The 17187-nt window shown below is 40.2% G+C and overlaps 2 pseudogenes; one reads left to right on the top strand and one right to left on the bottom strand.

The window, feature by feature from the left end:
- Positions 1–641: 641 nt before the first annotated feature.
- LOC115432599 (F-box only protein 40-like) lies at positions 642–10747 on the bottom strand (annotated as a pseudogene).
- Positions 10748–11449: 702 nt separating this feature from the next.
- Positions 11450–16721, top strand: LOC115433348 (F-box only protein 40-like; annotated as a pseudogene).
- Positions 16722–17187: the final 466 nt, after the last annotated feature.

The raw sequence follows: 17187 nt of genomic DNA on the forward strand, positions 1-17187 counted from the left end.
TTTGTAAATTTTTCTTCTTTTAACTTTTTCTAAGTGATTTATGACCCTTTATTATAATGTTATTCTCAGCATTTGGCATTTTTCAGAGAAAATTAGGTATTGTACTATGTTTACTATGCTTTTTTTTCAACAGCTAAGAGGACATTTTAAGGTTACTATGTCAAAAGAAAAGGCTGAAGAAATGATGGATTTTTTTTTTTTTTGGCAAAATATATCAGTAACCAAACACTAAAAACAAGTGTCTATAACCGCTGTTTTTTATCAAACTATGTGGGTTTTATTGATGAATCAATGTCACAGAAGATGACGGTGTTTCCATGTTCACAGCAGAATATCTGAACGTTCAAATGGGTCATATATGATAACGATGAAAAGCTGAAAAAACTGCATTTCACCTGAATTAAATGCATTGAAAGGATTAATGGTTCAACAGCTACTAAACATTTTAGATCGGTATAAGATGTAAAGAGGAGATGAACCAAAAATAATACAGGTGATACACATATTTCCACATTTTAATAACTAATAATCATTAAAAACAATGAATTGTTTAAAGGGATTTTATTTGTAGTACTCTTTAATAGACACATATACGTTTAATACAGACATGAAAACTGACAATCAGTGTAAATAGGTGTTCTTCACTGTTTTCTTTTATTTGCTGTGAAATGGCTGACCAGGCTCTGTCTCTCCTGGATGCTGCCCTGTTTCTCGTTCATGCTGGGTAGAGGAAAAGGATCGCTGTGCACATACTTCTCGTAGTAAGGACAGACTTTTAGGTGAGCAGATATAGGAGGGATGTCTGCCATGTGCCATGAATCCACTGTGGAGAAGAGATGACTGAACTCCCACACCTGTAAGATGAGATACACATGACTCACACACAACATAATTGGATCTTTGGACTCAGCTGAGGTGTGTATTGGAATAGTTTATTATGTTTGAATAGATTATCATGTATATCTCACTGGTTTGGCCCTCCACTTGGTTCCTCCACGTGACTGTGACTTCTTCTCCCATCGCAAGACAACCATCCCTCTGTCCTCTAACAGAGAGGAGCACACCTGCCTCATGAGCCGGGACACCAGAGCCAGCTGTGATAGAGACAGACTGTCCAGGAAACTGGCCATGTGACAGAGCACCTCATAAGGCAACGAGCTCAGAGCATCCTCGCCTAATGCCGGTCTGCATCCTTTCTGCTTGTGGATTGTAGACATGTCCCCTGCGTTCCCAGATGGGGGGGAGTTGTCGCCAAGAGAGGGAACGAGTGTTGGGCGCAAGTTGAAAGTCTTCAGCTCCTGGCTAGAGAGAAAAAGCTCAGTGAGTCACATACAGTAGCTGTATGTCATTCTAAATTACAATAAATTGAACTTGAGGTTATTACCTCCGCCAAGGAGGTTATGTTTTTGCCGGCACTGGTTTGTTTGTTTGTCTGTTTGTCTGTCTGTATGCAAGATAACTCAAAATTTATGGATGGATTTGGATGAAAATTTCCGGAAATACTGATACTGGCACAAGGAACAAATTATTACATTTTGGTGGTGATCGGGGGGGGGCACTGATCTGCCTTGGCGGAGGTCTGCACTCTCTGAATGCTTTTCTAGTTATATAAAGCTTAACTTGTTTTATTATCCCCTGGGACACCATGGGGGGGGGGGGGGGGGGGGTCATGACAAATTCATGTGGCCCAGCTTTTCCAGGGGGCCCAGTGGATATAGGTTAGAAGTTGTGAACATTTCCTGTAAGCTCCACAGTAGAAGGCAGGAGTCGGACATCCAAAGTTAAGTTTCACTTTCAGTTTCACGCCAGTTGCAGTTGTTATGGCACTTATGAAATGCACCCTATACCTCCAGTCCTTACCCCCCACACTGACAGATTTACAGAAAATTTAGTTTCTGAAGGGCCCACAATGTTTACCTTCCATGGGGTCCACAATTGGTAGCAGGGCCCCAGATTGTCCCCATAGGAAAACTAGCATTAGCTCATGTGTAGCACACATAAGTGGAAGAGAGTTGCCATTGAAGATGCTCAGGGACCAACTTCAAATCTTCATTAATACTGTGGTCAGATAAATCCATCAGTCCATAATATTATTTGATCACCACTCACATCGCCTTTACAAATGTTTGCATTTAACATTAGTCGTCAATATTTCATTAGAAGTGGCATGAATGAATTTACAGCACAAAGGTATGCATATGATCATACATGTGAATACTACTTTAATGCATTCCATCTTCTATAAACATAATTTCTGCCAGAGCCACATCCACAGATTTACAGCAATTGTGGACAACTTTCATGACCCATGGTACCTCAAAGCATCTGCTACTGCATTGTCTTTTATGTGAGTTTTCATTGAGAACACCCTATTATTGAACGCTTGCAAATTATGTACGTTAAAAGACATTACAACAAAGATAATTAATAGAATGGAAAACACGTGATTAGCATCTTGTTTCTGACTGTTTACAATACTTACATTTTTTGAACACTGATGATCCATTTTATGCAATAATCTCTTTTTACCCATTGTTTTTCTATTTTTTATATAATTATATGCATTTTTTCATACTACAACAGCAATAGAAATCATAATAAATAAATCATTCCTGCTAACATATATTGGTGAGACCCAAGCCCAATATGTACAACATGTTAATGAACTTCACTCTTTTCACTTTATACTGTCATCTTTTGACTTTAAAATGATGGCAAGAGAAAATGCAGAAGAGTTGTTCTCACTTGTAGCTGACAGTGGCTTTATGAGTCGAAGGTTGAAACCTCCTCTGACTGTAGATGCATCCTAGATACGACAAAGGACACCTCTGCTCGACCAGCCGCTCAGACACATTGGATTTCACTGTGAACATTCCTAAAAGACATGGAGCAAAGTTTAATGCCTGGCAACCCTCACTTTCACCCACAGATTCTGGGCTTCATACTGGTATATTGCATTTTTACTGTAATATATGCAGGATGTGATATGTCGAGGGGGATGGGCGGGATTAACCCCCCTCTAGTTTTTACATCCCTACTTCTACTCAATGAAATTCATCCTTGGGGGGGGACAACCAACCAAGTGAAATAACAGACGGGTTGTGACAGTTTTCTAACACCTACTGTATATCCTACATTACTGGCACTAACGTTCACCTGAACCGGACTGTCGGCAGTCTACAAATTCGCAATGTCCCCATGCACTGAGGCGCCATAAAGAGGGGGCATGACAAATTCTTGGGGCCCAGCATTTGTGTGTCCGGAGGATACAGGTTAGAAGTTGTGAAAATTTTGTGTAAGATCCACTGTATAATAGAGGAATAGAACTCAAGAGTTGGATGTTGAAAGTAAGTTTCACTTTGTTTCACGCCAGCGTTAGTTATGTTAGTTATGGTCTGCACCCCCACGTATATAACTGCTCCCTCCCCCTTGCACTCCGACCAAAAAAAAAAAAAAATCCCCTCCTCTGGGTTTTTGACAAATTGCATCTGAATATATGTACCTACTAATGTCGCGTTTGCACTACGTGGAACCAGCGTGACTCGCTCAGGTACCAGGTACCATCCTATTCCCGGAGACCGTTTCCATTACAGGATACTACCAACTTTAATAATAATAATAATAATAATATAATAATAATAATAATATAATAATAATAATCTTTATTTATATAGCACTTTTCATACATTAAAAACTGTAGCACAAAGTGCTTTACATATCAGTTTAAAAATCAGTACCACCCCCCCACACCCACCCACTCACCCGCACACACACATGCACACGCACACACACACACACACACACACACACACACACACACACACACACACACACACACATATACATGCAAACCCACAAGCTCACACATACTTAAGAAGACTGACTGAGCACGGGTAGACCAGAACAAAAATGTACAAGTAAAAGTAAAAGATCAATTTAGGAGGCGCTGTCTCAGGGAGCCATCCGCACCAGGAGGCAGCCGCCGACCCCGGCGACCAGGCACCAGCAACACAGCCCCGCATCCCAACTAGTGGGAGAGGGCCAACTGGGACCCCACCCACCAGGAAAGGAGCGGACCCCAGTGAGAGAAGGCGCCACAGCCCCCCGAGTCCCCCAGAGACTTTACAGTACGTGGACGTTATAGCGATGCGATGCGTTACTTCTGTGTTGTCTGCTCAGAGTTGCTGATAAACTCGCTCATTTCGTGTTCTCTCGTCAAACTCATGCTGAATTTTTATGTCTGAACCTCCTCAAAAAACCACAGTGTAGTTTTGCGGGCTGTTATCATGTGTATTAACCTACTGCTATATTTACTGCAAACTTCCACATCTGTTGTTTATAAAATGGCGGGTCACAGAGACAACTCTCTGACCAATCAGTGGTCTGCAGTGTTTATACGTCACGTTTTAGTATCTGGTCCCCAGTCCTGGAACCTCGGTGGAGGTGATACCAAAAAACTAGTACTGGGTACCAGATTCCAGGCCCTTTTTCGTAATGGAAACGCAAAAAGGCCGAGTTGAGTCGAGTTGAGCCGATACGACGTAGTGGAAATGCAGCATAATATACCAATATAATAAACCAATTTAAAGGCTAAAAGATTTACGGGGTATCTGTGTAAATTAAGCCATAATCAAAATCAGAATTCCTTGCAAGTCTAGTAAAGTTGCTTAAAAGTAATACAATGCTTTACAAACTTAAAGTCACACATGGAAAGAGGACAGAGGTCAGCAGTCTCATTCAGAATCAAACATATCGTATTATTTCAAGACACCTGTAATGTGTGGCGAACTCCCTGCGGTGGAAAGTGTGACCACAGATGAATGAAAAAGCACAGCCAGCTCTGGAGTGTCTGCTGTTCACGCTCTCCGCTTGCAGCTGCAGACGAAGCTTCAGCGGTTTGTCCACCGTCACGTCTGCCAGCGTCGTCTTCGCTTTAAACGGTGCAGAGCGGAACGAGTGTGTTTGTGTTCCCACATCGATGTAGAGTCCATCGGCGGCTTTGGACTCACTAATCTGCAGAGAGAACAAAGATCGCAAAACACTGACGAATGCAAGATCCAATAGAGGAAAAAGTATTCAGAAGCTATACTTTAATAACAATACAGTATAAATATTCCATGAACATGAAACATCCCTCTCAACTACATAAGTACTAACTAGACACAAACTGTTAAATACTGAAGTATGTGCTTTGGCATGGGGCCCCTGTATCATGAATGAATGTATTTATTAGACTATTGTTAGTGAATCATCAGTTTTTTCACAGCATGTTACTATTGTAGCAGCTGGAAATGGAGATAGTTGGAACAAATTACACACAAACAAAAACATCCATTTTTGTAAACAGGAAAACCAGATACAACTCAGAGTTCATGAGGGAAATAAGAACTCTTAAACATTTAACATGTCATCATTGGTAGAGACATGTACGAAATATAGTCAGACCTGTATAGCTGATTTTTGTGACCACTAGAGGGAGTACTGAGTCACTCTGCCAGGCTACCATGGAGAGGAAAACTAATACCTTGAAATTCCAAGACTGGAGTTTGATGATGAAATTGCAGCACTACTTCTTTACAGGTAAGTTTGATTATTAACATACAAAGTTATTATGTGACATTATTATCTTTGCTAAGTTCATAGTTTGTTGATCCATAGTTCAGACTAAACTGTGACAGTTCTGACCTTGTTTGGTTGATTCCAAACAGTTCCTTAATGCAGCTACTGACAACAATAAACATACAGAAAACAGAGAGGATTTGTGGTTTTACTGTGGCTGTTTCTGTCTAAAACCAGACTTAAGCTAATAGAGCTATAATGTAAACTATTAGCTGTGAAGATTCTAAGACGCTGTTAAAATAACTGGCTATGAGTTGCTGTTTGAAGAACAATTCTTGATAATACCATATTACAGACGAGTCTTAATAGTGGATTTTATACCATTCAGGGAGTGCTCAGTCTGTAGATACATAGTGTTGATTCGGTGTTAGTTTTGCTGGGCATAGGTTTGTTGTGCAGAACTTCGCTGCTGTTGAGAGTTTGGAAAATCAATAACATATACAACTCCTTTAATGATGTGTGGATTTCAATACTTCCTCTGAAAAGTACTGAAAATTCTCAAATACATGTAGTGGTATAAAAAGGAATATTTGCCACTGAAATGTAATAGAATATAAAGTAAAAAAAATATACTGAATGGAACAACCTCTGAGCTGTGGTCATGTATACTTCGACCAAAGTAAAAGCATTAAGCATTTTATGGTACTTGAGTAAAAAAGTGTTTGACTATTGGAAAAATTATGCATAGTACATTTTTCATGCCAGCATTTGGTAGCACTTAACATTTCAGTTTCATAATAACATTGTATCAGTGGGGTAATTGTTTGGTATTAAATAGGTAATGATGCAGTAATACCATGTAATTACTAAAGTAATTACTAAATAAAATTCAATGTTATACCACTGAAACGCATTTCCTTCACAGGAAATGTTACATGGTTATTAATGATGAGTAATTATTACTGATAAATACATTGTATTACAAAATTCAGAGGTGTCAAATAACAAGTACAAATACTTTGTTACCTTACTTATGTAGAAATTTTGGTTATCTATACTTTACTGGAGTATTATTTTTCAGCCGACTTTTTACTTCTACTCCTTACATTTTCACACAATTACCTGTTCTTAATGCTCAGTAGTACACATATATGGTTCTTTAACTACATTTGCATTGGACTAAAATGTCTTCATTTTCAATGGGCATATGCGGCTGAAACAGGTAGACTAGAGCATCCCACAATTTTTCACATTAACATTTCATATTACATTATAGTCATTATGGCCAGTAGAAAATGTTTTTTTATGGAAGTGGGTAGTGCCTGATAGGCCCCTGTGGTGCCGCCTAAGCTTTTGTCCTAATGGTGTTTTTTCTTACATTTACTTTTATACTTTAAGTAGCTTTGAAACCAGTACTTTTACACTTTTACTTGACTAAAAACTTGAGTTGATACTGCAGCTTCTACAGAAGTCTTTTTAAACCCTAGCATCTCTTCCTCTACCTGAGTAATGAATGTAATTACTTTTGACACCTCTGACAACATTAACACCTATGTATAACCATTACCCCCTATTAACATATTATTGCCACGTAAAGGTAAATGTTAAGTGATAGAAAGTATTGTTCTCCACATTTTGGACACACTCTTCTTTATTATCATTTAGTCATCATCAGCATCATGGTTTCTGTACATATGTATTTGTTTGACCTTATTTTATGCTGGACTGACCTTATGACCCATGACATCATTCTCTGCATAGCCCAGTAACGTGGCTGCAGCTTCGTCGCTGTACCAGTCCTGTTCACTAGCTCCCAGGTCTGAGGTGTCCACTCCACAAGGCTCACTCTGAGCCCTCGCAGCTGTGTCGTACAGATGAACCCGCTGTCTGTAGTGATAGCTGTCAGGGACCTGAAACAGAGATACAGCAGGTTCAAGGGTCAAAGTGATGCTGTTTAAGCCTGTGCTGCATGTCTGCAGGGAAGGCTTTATGTGTCATATTTGTGTCAAAGAAGTTTTTTTTTTTTTTTTCTCAGCGAGAAATTTGAGAGTACAGCAAAATAATCATCATATTATCCATAACATTAACACATTATAACTGATTTTGTCAGTAGAGAATAAGCCAAACTAATATTATCAGTGAAACGAAATGAAACAAAAACAAGTAATAATGTGTTTGACCTTCTGTCAGAGTTTGTATTTTGTGTTTAATGTTGTGACTTTGGTCTTTTCTCATATTGTCTCGACATTTAATAACGTTACTGATTAAATGCTAAATACATAAACAGATAAATCATTAAAACATGTAAAATTTAAGCATGTACTGGCCCAAGTGGATAATTAGGATTTTGCTTCTGTCTTTGTGTTGAAGCAGAATTATCCCACAGTCAGTATCATGCCTTTTAATCCTACAGTCTTCACCTTGAATGAGCGCAGAGTCTGGACTGGAATGGGCTCCAGACTCCCATAAACAAAATCTTTCTCCCTTGGCGTACAAGCTTCGATTTGGCCAAAGGCAACAAGCATGCGCCATGATGCACCACATACATGTGGTACTCCTGGGGTGAGCTCCCTCCCCACTCGCTCCAATACACCCTCCTGCCAGGGGGCATGTCCGGTCTTACTAGTGTCTGGTTCAGGACCACTTGGAGCTGCGGCTGCACCCTTTTCTGCAGCTTTGTGGTCTTTTTTGGACACTTTTGAATCTTTTCCGGTCTTGGCCTTCTCCTTCTCCCTCTGTTTTTCATTTTCTTTTGGGTCATTCTGGGTTGTCTCAGCGACAGCACAGGCACCTCTCTCCATCCCGAACATCATCTCACATATGTTGTACTTCTCTAGGTTGATGCCTTGCTTCAATCTGTTTAGTGCAATGTCTTGAAAACCACTTGTGTCACATGTTCCTGCAGATGTGGGCAAATCTATCAAAAGCAACACAAAAGGAAAAACAATATTGAAAGACCAGTATTTCAGTTAAGACAATCAAAGGAAATGGGAAAAAATGGAGAAACTATGGATGTTATTCCAAGTATACACTGACAACATCCATCAGTGTTCAGAAACCACAACGGATTCAGTTTTTAAAACTTCAACTGTTTTGCAGTCAAAGAACTCACAACTCCTGATCCCTGCTCATTATTATTAACCAAGGCTAGGACAAAATATCCATATGGTAATATCGTTTCAGACATACAGTCTATGATAAATTTATACTGGTGCCAAATATTTAAATATTCATTAAAACATGCTGGGTCCCTAATGATTTCACTTCCAGAATCATTACTACTCGAATGATGCAAAACACAGACATAAGCTTCAGTGTACGTGTTAAAGAAACACTTTTTTGCACATCTGATTTGTCAATTATGTGAAATGGACTTCCCAATGCAACACTGATAATTGTCTTGTAATGTGTAAAGTGTCATAGAATCACTGCATCATATCACTTTTGTGGAATGTATGTATGGAAACACAGTTGCTTGGTATAACTCTGTAATGTCACAGGTCGAAGTAAAATGCCTCTAGAATAAGACATAAAACTTTACCAAGTTTGAGTCACTAATAAAGAAAAATGAAGTCAAAAATGTTGGTTGGCTGTAGTTTACAAGATATAGTATTGGGTCAAAATATGAAATTCTGAGAATTAATGTGTGAATGGGTTTTACTCAAAAGGAATGTTTATCTCTAGACCTAAGATCTACTTCAAAAAGTTGTCTGGACATTAAATCCACTTTTCAGGTTCTTTCTAGTGGAAGGATAAAAATCTATTGTATAACTGTACATAAATCAGTATATATGTGTAATAACACTATCATATACACTGAAAATATCAGCTAATCAACAGTTTATTCATTTGTTTGCCATTTCATGTCTACAAAGATTAACATATTTCATCTTTGAGGCAGAAAATTTCAAATAAACAAATAAATTGAAATTGTAGTACAGTGATCCCAGCCCAGAATTAATCCCAGACTTATAGAGACGCAACTGAGATTCACCTTTCTCTTTGTCTGTGACACCATTTACTAACACTCCCACTGCCTCCTCCTCCTTCTCCTCCTCCTTCTCCTCCTTCTCCTCATCTGATTCTTGCTCCTCTTCCTCTTCAGCCTCCATCAGCTCTGGATACAGAGGCTTCATTTTCAGTCGTGCATAGAGGTCTGACTGATCGACCAGGGCCATACCAATGTCCAGGGCCTCCTCCTGCTCCTCATTCTCCTTCAACACATTCTCCTGCAAAGCTATGAAGGAGTGAGGGTTTGTTTCATCAGTCGGCCAGCGAAGCCAGTCCATGGAGCAGCACACCACACTGGCCGGACACACCTGGAGGTGATGACCCCTGGATGAGCGGGTCATCTGGAGCGGGCATCCGTACTCAGCGTTGAGGCAGGGCACCCTGACGTTAGGGCAGAGCAGCAGGTGATCCTCCTCTTTGCACAGGTGGAACACAGCTCCACAGAGCAGGCGGCAGGAGGTGATCGCGCAGGACACAGAGACCTCCACCCGAGCCCTGCAGCGCCGGTTGTAACATGAATCACAGTGGACATGATGTCCACGTCTGGAGGCTCGAGAACGGTGGCTCTGATTGATCAAGACAGTGAAAGAGAGACACTGTGTTTCAAAACTGAGAAAAAGAACAGGTTGAAGATCATACTTAAAGACTTTCTTTTTCTTACTCACCATATCTGTAAAACTTTCTGTAGGGAATCTTTTTTTATCCTATAAGAAAAGAAAATAGAGGCAGATTTTGACCTTTATCCATATAGGTAAAGGATCATTGGTGGTAACATGTATAGTTTACCAGATCAATCAAGATATGACTGTAAAGTAGGGAAATTATTGTACTTACAAACATACATGCATACATACATGCATACATACATACATACATACATACATACATATACACAAAAAATTATAGTTTAAAAGGTAAAAATCTGAACAGATAACTCTTAAGATGCCCATAAAGAACTGATATTCATAGTAAATTGTAACAGTAGTGTTTCCTTAGTTCTGTTTAAGCTCTGTGACAGGTTCAAATCGATGGACCTGAGGGCACCAAATCACCTGTTCCTTTTCATTACCCAAGTATGAACATAAAATGAGATAAATGATTAGAAGCCATTAGATTAAGGCCAACACAAATAAAGGTCTTACCAATGTGCCAATGCAGAAGGGTTCTTTCCTCTCCTTGAGTCCCTGAGCTTGTTGAACAGGCAGGTTAAAATTAGCTGGGCAGCTTCAAGCAGGTTCAGAAGGAGAAATAACTCCCCCTCAGTCTTGTGCTCTACAGCTGAGGATCCAAATGCATCACACATTCACACAAATCACTAAAACTTACAAATGTTCATGCTGGGGCTGAAAAGAAAGTCTAAATACAGCAAAAACTGCACAGAATCAATATTAAACAATGTGTTACAGTTATCAAGGTTAGAGCAAACCTCCACTAGAGGACACTGTTTGGGTTTTAAAGATGATTCAGTGTGTTTTTACTGTGTGGGTTGAAATGTACTGATTATCAGCGGCTTCATTAACCAGGACTCTCAGGGGCGAAGGTGATAGAAATTGTCTGATGTAAGTTGTTGAGAGGCCTGGTAACCCAAACCATGTTTCGGACCACCTGTGTAACATTCATGGTCAGTACCCTGTTCTATTTAACACACACATAACACTGACACACACTTGGTCGGAAAAACACAAGTCGGAGTGCGTCCTTTTCAGCTCATAAAGTGGTAGGGTTGAAGTCTGTGTTTCACTGTTACTTACTCCGCTGCTGCTGCTGTTGTGTGTGTTTACACGCCCTTCTTTTAGATAGATCTAGATGTACTAATTTTAATCCACTCGATGATACTTGTGACATTCATAGTTTCCTCTCTGTTTGCAGGACAGACAAAACTGCTCCCAGAAGATCCAAAGCATGGTATGGTTTTATTTTACACACGCTCTTTAAAACCCACACAGATGGGTCATGCGTCTCTTGGGTAACCTCTTAATTGAGGAGCTTCTTCTTTTTCTGCACACTGTTGGTGTATGATATTAATTCCTTTTGCATGTCTTGTGCATCATATATCCACATACTTGCTGAAATCAGCCCACTGTATGTGTGGAAACTCTTTATTAGATTTTAAAGTACAGTTCTGCTGGATTGCCGGTGTATATATGTGAAACAACTGACAGTTCAGTGACATTTAAAGCCTTGTGATGCAACATGACAGCCAATAAATGTAACTAACCCTGCAACTGTATCAAACACAGAGTAATACACAAGCCCAGGATGTTTCTGTTGAATAATCATCCCAAATGTTTCCTTAGAGTCACCGTTCTCGAGCCTCCAGACGTGGACATCATGCCCACTGTGATTCATGTTACAGCCGGCGCTGCAGGGCTCGGGTGGAGGTCTCCGTGTGCTGTGTGGTCACCTCCTGCCGCCTGCTCTGTGGAGCTGTGTTCCACCTGTGTAAAGAGGAGGATCACTGCTGCTCTGCCCCAACGTCAGGGTGCCCTGCCTCAATGCTGAGTATGGATGCCCCTCCAGATGACCCGCTCCTCGCAGGCTGCACACCTCCAGGTGTGTCCAGCCAGCCTGGTGTGCTGCTCCATGGAGTGGAATCGCTGGCCAGCAAATGATTCTCATTCTCATTCAAACACAGAACTCCATGAAAACCTACTGAGTCAGACCGAGCATGGAGGATGTTTGGACCTGGCCATGGCTCTGAAAGACCAGGACCCTGTTCCACTCCATGAAGATGAAGAGAAACTGTTTCCAGAGCTGATCCAGAGTGTGGAGGAGGAGGAGAAAGAGGAAAAAAGAAGGCAGGAGGAGAGGAGGAAGGAGAAGAAGAAAAAGATTGCTTTGGAGAAGGAGGCAGCTGCAAAGCAAAATGTCTGGCAGCCTTTTACCATATTCAACACACAGACGTTAGAAGAGAAAGAGGATGAGGATGATGAGGATGATGAGGATGAGAATGTGGATGAGAATGTGGATGAGATTCAGCAGCCCACCCTGACTCAGCAGAAAGAGAGGCTCTTGTCAGGGGGGACTCAGGGGTGAATCCTGAGCTTTTGGAAAGCTACACTGCATGGGAGCGCATGTTCAGCATGGAGATGGGCGGCTGCAGGGAGGCCGGAGGGGCTGGAAGAGGGCAGGGAGCTGCTGAAGCCAGAGGAACTCTGGGAACTCTGATGGAAGAAGATGCTGAGTCATGTATGGGCGCTGCTGCTTCAAATACCTGCAAACAGGTGGGCAGTGCATGCACCGATCTCCTCCTCCTGTCGTACCAAGAATGTGAAGAAGAGTTTTTACTACGGACATGTGGAGCCGTTGAAGATCATCACAGTTCGTACATTTAAAGTTCCGACCAGCTTTTCTGCCAAACAAAGCCGCATCCGCAACCCTGGGTTCTACAAGAGGCAAAGCAAAGGTGTGGACACCAGTGACCTGGGGGTGGCGCTACAGGACATGCCTGTCTGGGAGGAAGTACAGGTGAGGGAAGGAAATTAAACAATCTCAATGACAAAAGACACACTTATTTATGTTATGTGCAGAAATAAAAAATATTACAGCTTTCAGTAGAGTATAAAAATCTGAAAATAAAAAGGTTTTTGTAATATGTTTAACATTCACTGTAGGTTTTCCTACTTTGGAAGAAAAGGGTGAGGTGAGAGGTATCCATTTAGTTGCAATTACAGCTTTACCACTAGATCCTGACGCACTACAATATTAATATTTACCTTTTTCCTATATGCAAAAGAAAATATGGTGGACAAGCACATAAACAGTCATGGTTTTCATTATCATGGGTTCATCAAAAGACCTGTTTTTGGCTGAAGTCATCTACAGAGACATTTGTAAAACCACTGGAATTACAATATGTTAAATGTCTTGAAGTTGTATTACCGCTGATAGCTGCTGGGGTTAGGTTCTAACAGTTGTTTTGGTCTGATCAGTTTTATATGGACTCTCTAATGACTGATCAAGTGGTCTATATTAAAATGTTTCCTCTGTTAATAAGGTCAAATAGAGACTTTGATGCTATTTCAGGCTATGTCAGAATTTGGGTTTATTTAATAAAATGCATCCTTTCCTGACACATATCTCTGCTGTAGTTGAGGTTAACAAGTTCCACTAATTTAACACAATTACTTTGTTACACTGTACTATGATGAAGTTTAATGTTTTACTGAAGCAGTAAGACAGCTTTTAGCATTAGCTTACCTCTAACCCAGTGGGCTCCCATAGTCCTGCCCCTCATGTCCAAATATGATCACTTCCTGCTCCAAACTACGAATTGTAACAGGCTTCCAGCAGCTCAAAAACCAATGGCTGACATTAGGGTCCTGTCATTCACCACTATATAAACCATTGCTTACTGAAGCTTTTAGGAAAACTAAATTTGCTCATCGTGGTGTCCTGGTTGTTTACCTCCACATTAATTCTTAACATTCCATGATCAGTAAATTGAAAACAGTCTCATATTGTGTTTTCTGAATTTCTCATCAGGCCTCTTTACTTTGCTCCCTGGAGGAAGAGCAAAGAGGTCACCTTATTGCAGAGACCACGAGCACAGACGCTCTGCTGACTGATGAAGGCACCCAGACCTACAGCTTCCTGTCAGCTCCTTTTCCCAAAAACACGTCTTTGGCTGACCTGACGACTAATAAACCACTGGAGCTGCACCTTCAGCTGCAGGTGGAGAGCGTCACCAGTCGACACCATAAGGCCAGCTCCGCCTTCACCTTCCTCTGTGTCACACCTTTCAACGTAGAGAGTATGGCAGGCATTATAAGTGAGCGCTGTCTAACATCCATTTTACTTATGTAGCACATTTAAAAGTAAGGAAAACAGAAAACTTTTAAATACAAAAATTAAGTTGGCAATATTTTTTTTACATACAGGAACATCCACAGCGACATCCATATGAATGTGAATGGCTGGTTTGAGCAGGAGATGTCCGCTGGCATATCTTGGTTGTACCTACAGCCAAAAGAGGTTCCAGCCCTCAACAACTTGAAGCCACCATCAAATACAAGTGAGATCAAAGTTAGCATTATTACTATGGGATATTTTGTCATGTACTTCCTTTTAGTGATCTGTTTCTAAATATATTGTGAGTCACAATCAGCAGTGAAAGTGCACAACTCAAGGACTTTGTGTATTCCATTACTTTTGCCATTTTCACTTTTTAATTTTTATCTTCTTCCTGTCCAGTGAAACCAAAAATTTCCAAATACAGTATGTTAGTTTTTGACAGTGATGAAGTGAAGAATAAGATTTCCATTATGGGTGAAGAAGATTTTTTTGTCTTCTTACATCCACCCTTTAACCTTTTAAAACCCTCTTGACTTAGGTGGAAAAAGCACTAATGTCAAAAAGCATCAGCTACCGTGACATAACAAAATATTGCGTATAGAAAATTATGCATTAAATTAAACAACAGTAATGTAAAGTAGTTCAGATGAGCTCAGCCAGTGTGCAGCAATAAAATGCAACAGACACTTTTACAGCAGCAGTGAAACAAAAATGTGAAAACATCATACACAGAAGTAAAATACTGACAGAGACCATTTTATTGCACAGTGGACTGGCCTTGACTTTCATGTTTATGTACCAATTTTACTGATAACACCTAAATAATTTTACTTAAATGAGTTTTGAGTTTGACTTGATGAGTATTTTCAAAGAGTTTGTATTAGTACTTTTACTGAAGAAAATAACCATAATATTTCTCCTACCACTGATTATGGCATAAAGGAATACATCATGGATTGTCTGATATTACATTTATTTTAAAACAATGTATGAATGTCAGTAAAGCTTAGTGAGTTTGATCTTTGTCTCCCTCTACTGGTAGTTTTATGTATTGTATATTAAGATCTGTGGAAGATGTTATTGAGGCAAACCACCAATTAATTATTTTTAACTCATCATTTTTGGATGAGTTAACTTCTGTTTTTTAACAGTTTTGTCCCTTGTTTAGACTACAGAATGTGCAAAAAAGCATGATGTCAGTTTTGAAAGCCAGGTTTTCATTTTTCCTTTCAGTGAGGAGCTCGGCTGCTTCAGCTCCATCCCACCACCCCTGCATCACTGATGTCCCAGGTCTCCAGGACCACAGAAGACAACAAGAGAGGGTCCGGGGCAGGAGGAGGGAGGACACTCTGAGTTCACTGCCTTACGAGGTGCTCTGCCACATTGCCAGTTTCCTGGACAGTCTGTCCCTGTCGCAGCTGGCTCTGGTGTCCCAGCTCATGAGGCAGGTGTGCTCTTCTCTGCTCCAGGACAGAGGGATGGTCAGCCTGCACTGGGAGAGGATGACCGACTCACATGGAAAAAATAAGTGGAGGGTCAATCAGAAGGTTAGCCTTTTAGACTTTATCTAAGTAAAGTAGCATCAGTGTGGAAGTTCAAAATTTCAACCTTAGTGTGTTATTGGAGGACATAACAGGCTTTATTAGTTTTGTGAATTTTTTCAAAATTTTTATTGTTATGTAGAACATCAAGGGTCATGAAGTTACCATATTTGGTTCCTTACGTGGAAGAAAAAAAAAAGACTCAGACCCAGAATGGAGCAAACACTGACTCAAATAACATCTCATATTTCTTTGTAGTCGTAGTAGGAGATGGTAGGAGTAGGTATTCAGTTGGCTCAGATTAGTGATACTTCACCACTAGATGTCTCAAGTATCACACAATGGACCTTAAAATACTGCCCCTGCATCGATAAATAAAATTGCAAAAATATCACCAGCACAATCTTCTTTAATGCATCAAAAATACTAGTAGTAACTTCACAAACAGTGTGATATATACATATTGTCTACTGAAGGTATCTAGTAACTAAAGCTTTAAGTATAAGGTAACACAAAGTGAGACATTTTAGCACTTGAAGGTGTTGTATTTGAGTGGACTGTGTCACTGACCTTCATTCTCACTCAGTATTTGTGTTACTTCAGGTTTGGCAGTTCAGCTCCTTGTTCTCTCCTGTCGACACCTGGGGCTTCCGAGATGAGCCGTCCATATCAGAGCATCTAAAGGTCTGTCCTTATTATGAGAGAGAGACAAGAGTGGAGAAGATTTTCCTGCCATGTATCAAAGAAGAAGTCCAAACCAACTGCAAAGGTCCCACTCTGGTCAGCCTGTTCCACAAGAAGAAGTTCATCATGTAGAGTGAAACACACATGCACCTGTATGATGATATCACTTTAGACAAAGTGGAAAATCCATCGGGACATTCAATGTTTAATGTCACTTATAGAAAATTATTGTAGCACTAGACTTTAATGTTTAAAACAGTAAACGTGTTAGGACTTATGTTTAAAAAGTACAAAAATGAAAGTGTGGTAGTAACTTTTAACAGTGGATTAGTGGTTTCCTATCCAACATGTGAAAACCATATTCAGTTTTATGCTATTCTTTGAGAAAAAACATAACAGAATAGACATTATGCACCCTAATTTAGCTACTTTTGAGTTTCCACTCTGGTTTTTTCCTAATCTCCTTCCATAAAGTAGTCAGTGTGTTCTGTTATAAACTAAAATTGTGCTGTGAGTCTAAAGTCAACGTGTCCATCAGGAGGTGAATCAGGTCATGACCTCTGCTACCTGAGAGATTAAACTGTCAAGGCTGAACAGG

This window comes from Sphaeramia orbicularis, chromosome 14 (genome assembly GCF_902148855.1).
Source record: "Sphaeramia orbicularis chromosome 14, fSphaOr1.1, whole genome shotgun sequence".
NCBI lineage: Eukaryota > Metazoa > Chordata > Actinopteri > Kurtiformes > Apogonidae > Sphaeramia > Sphaeramia orbicularis.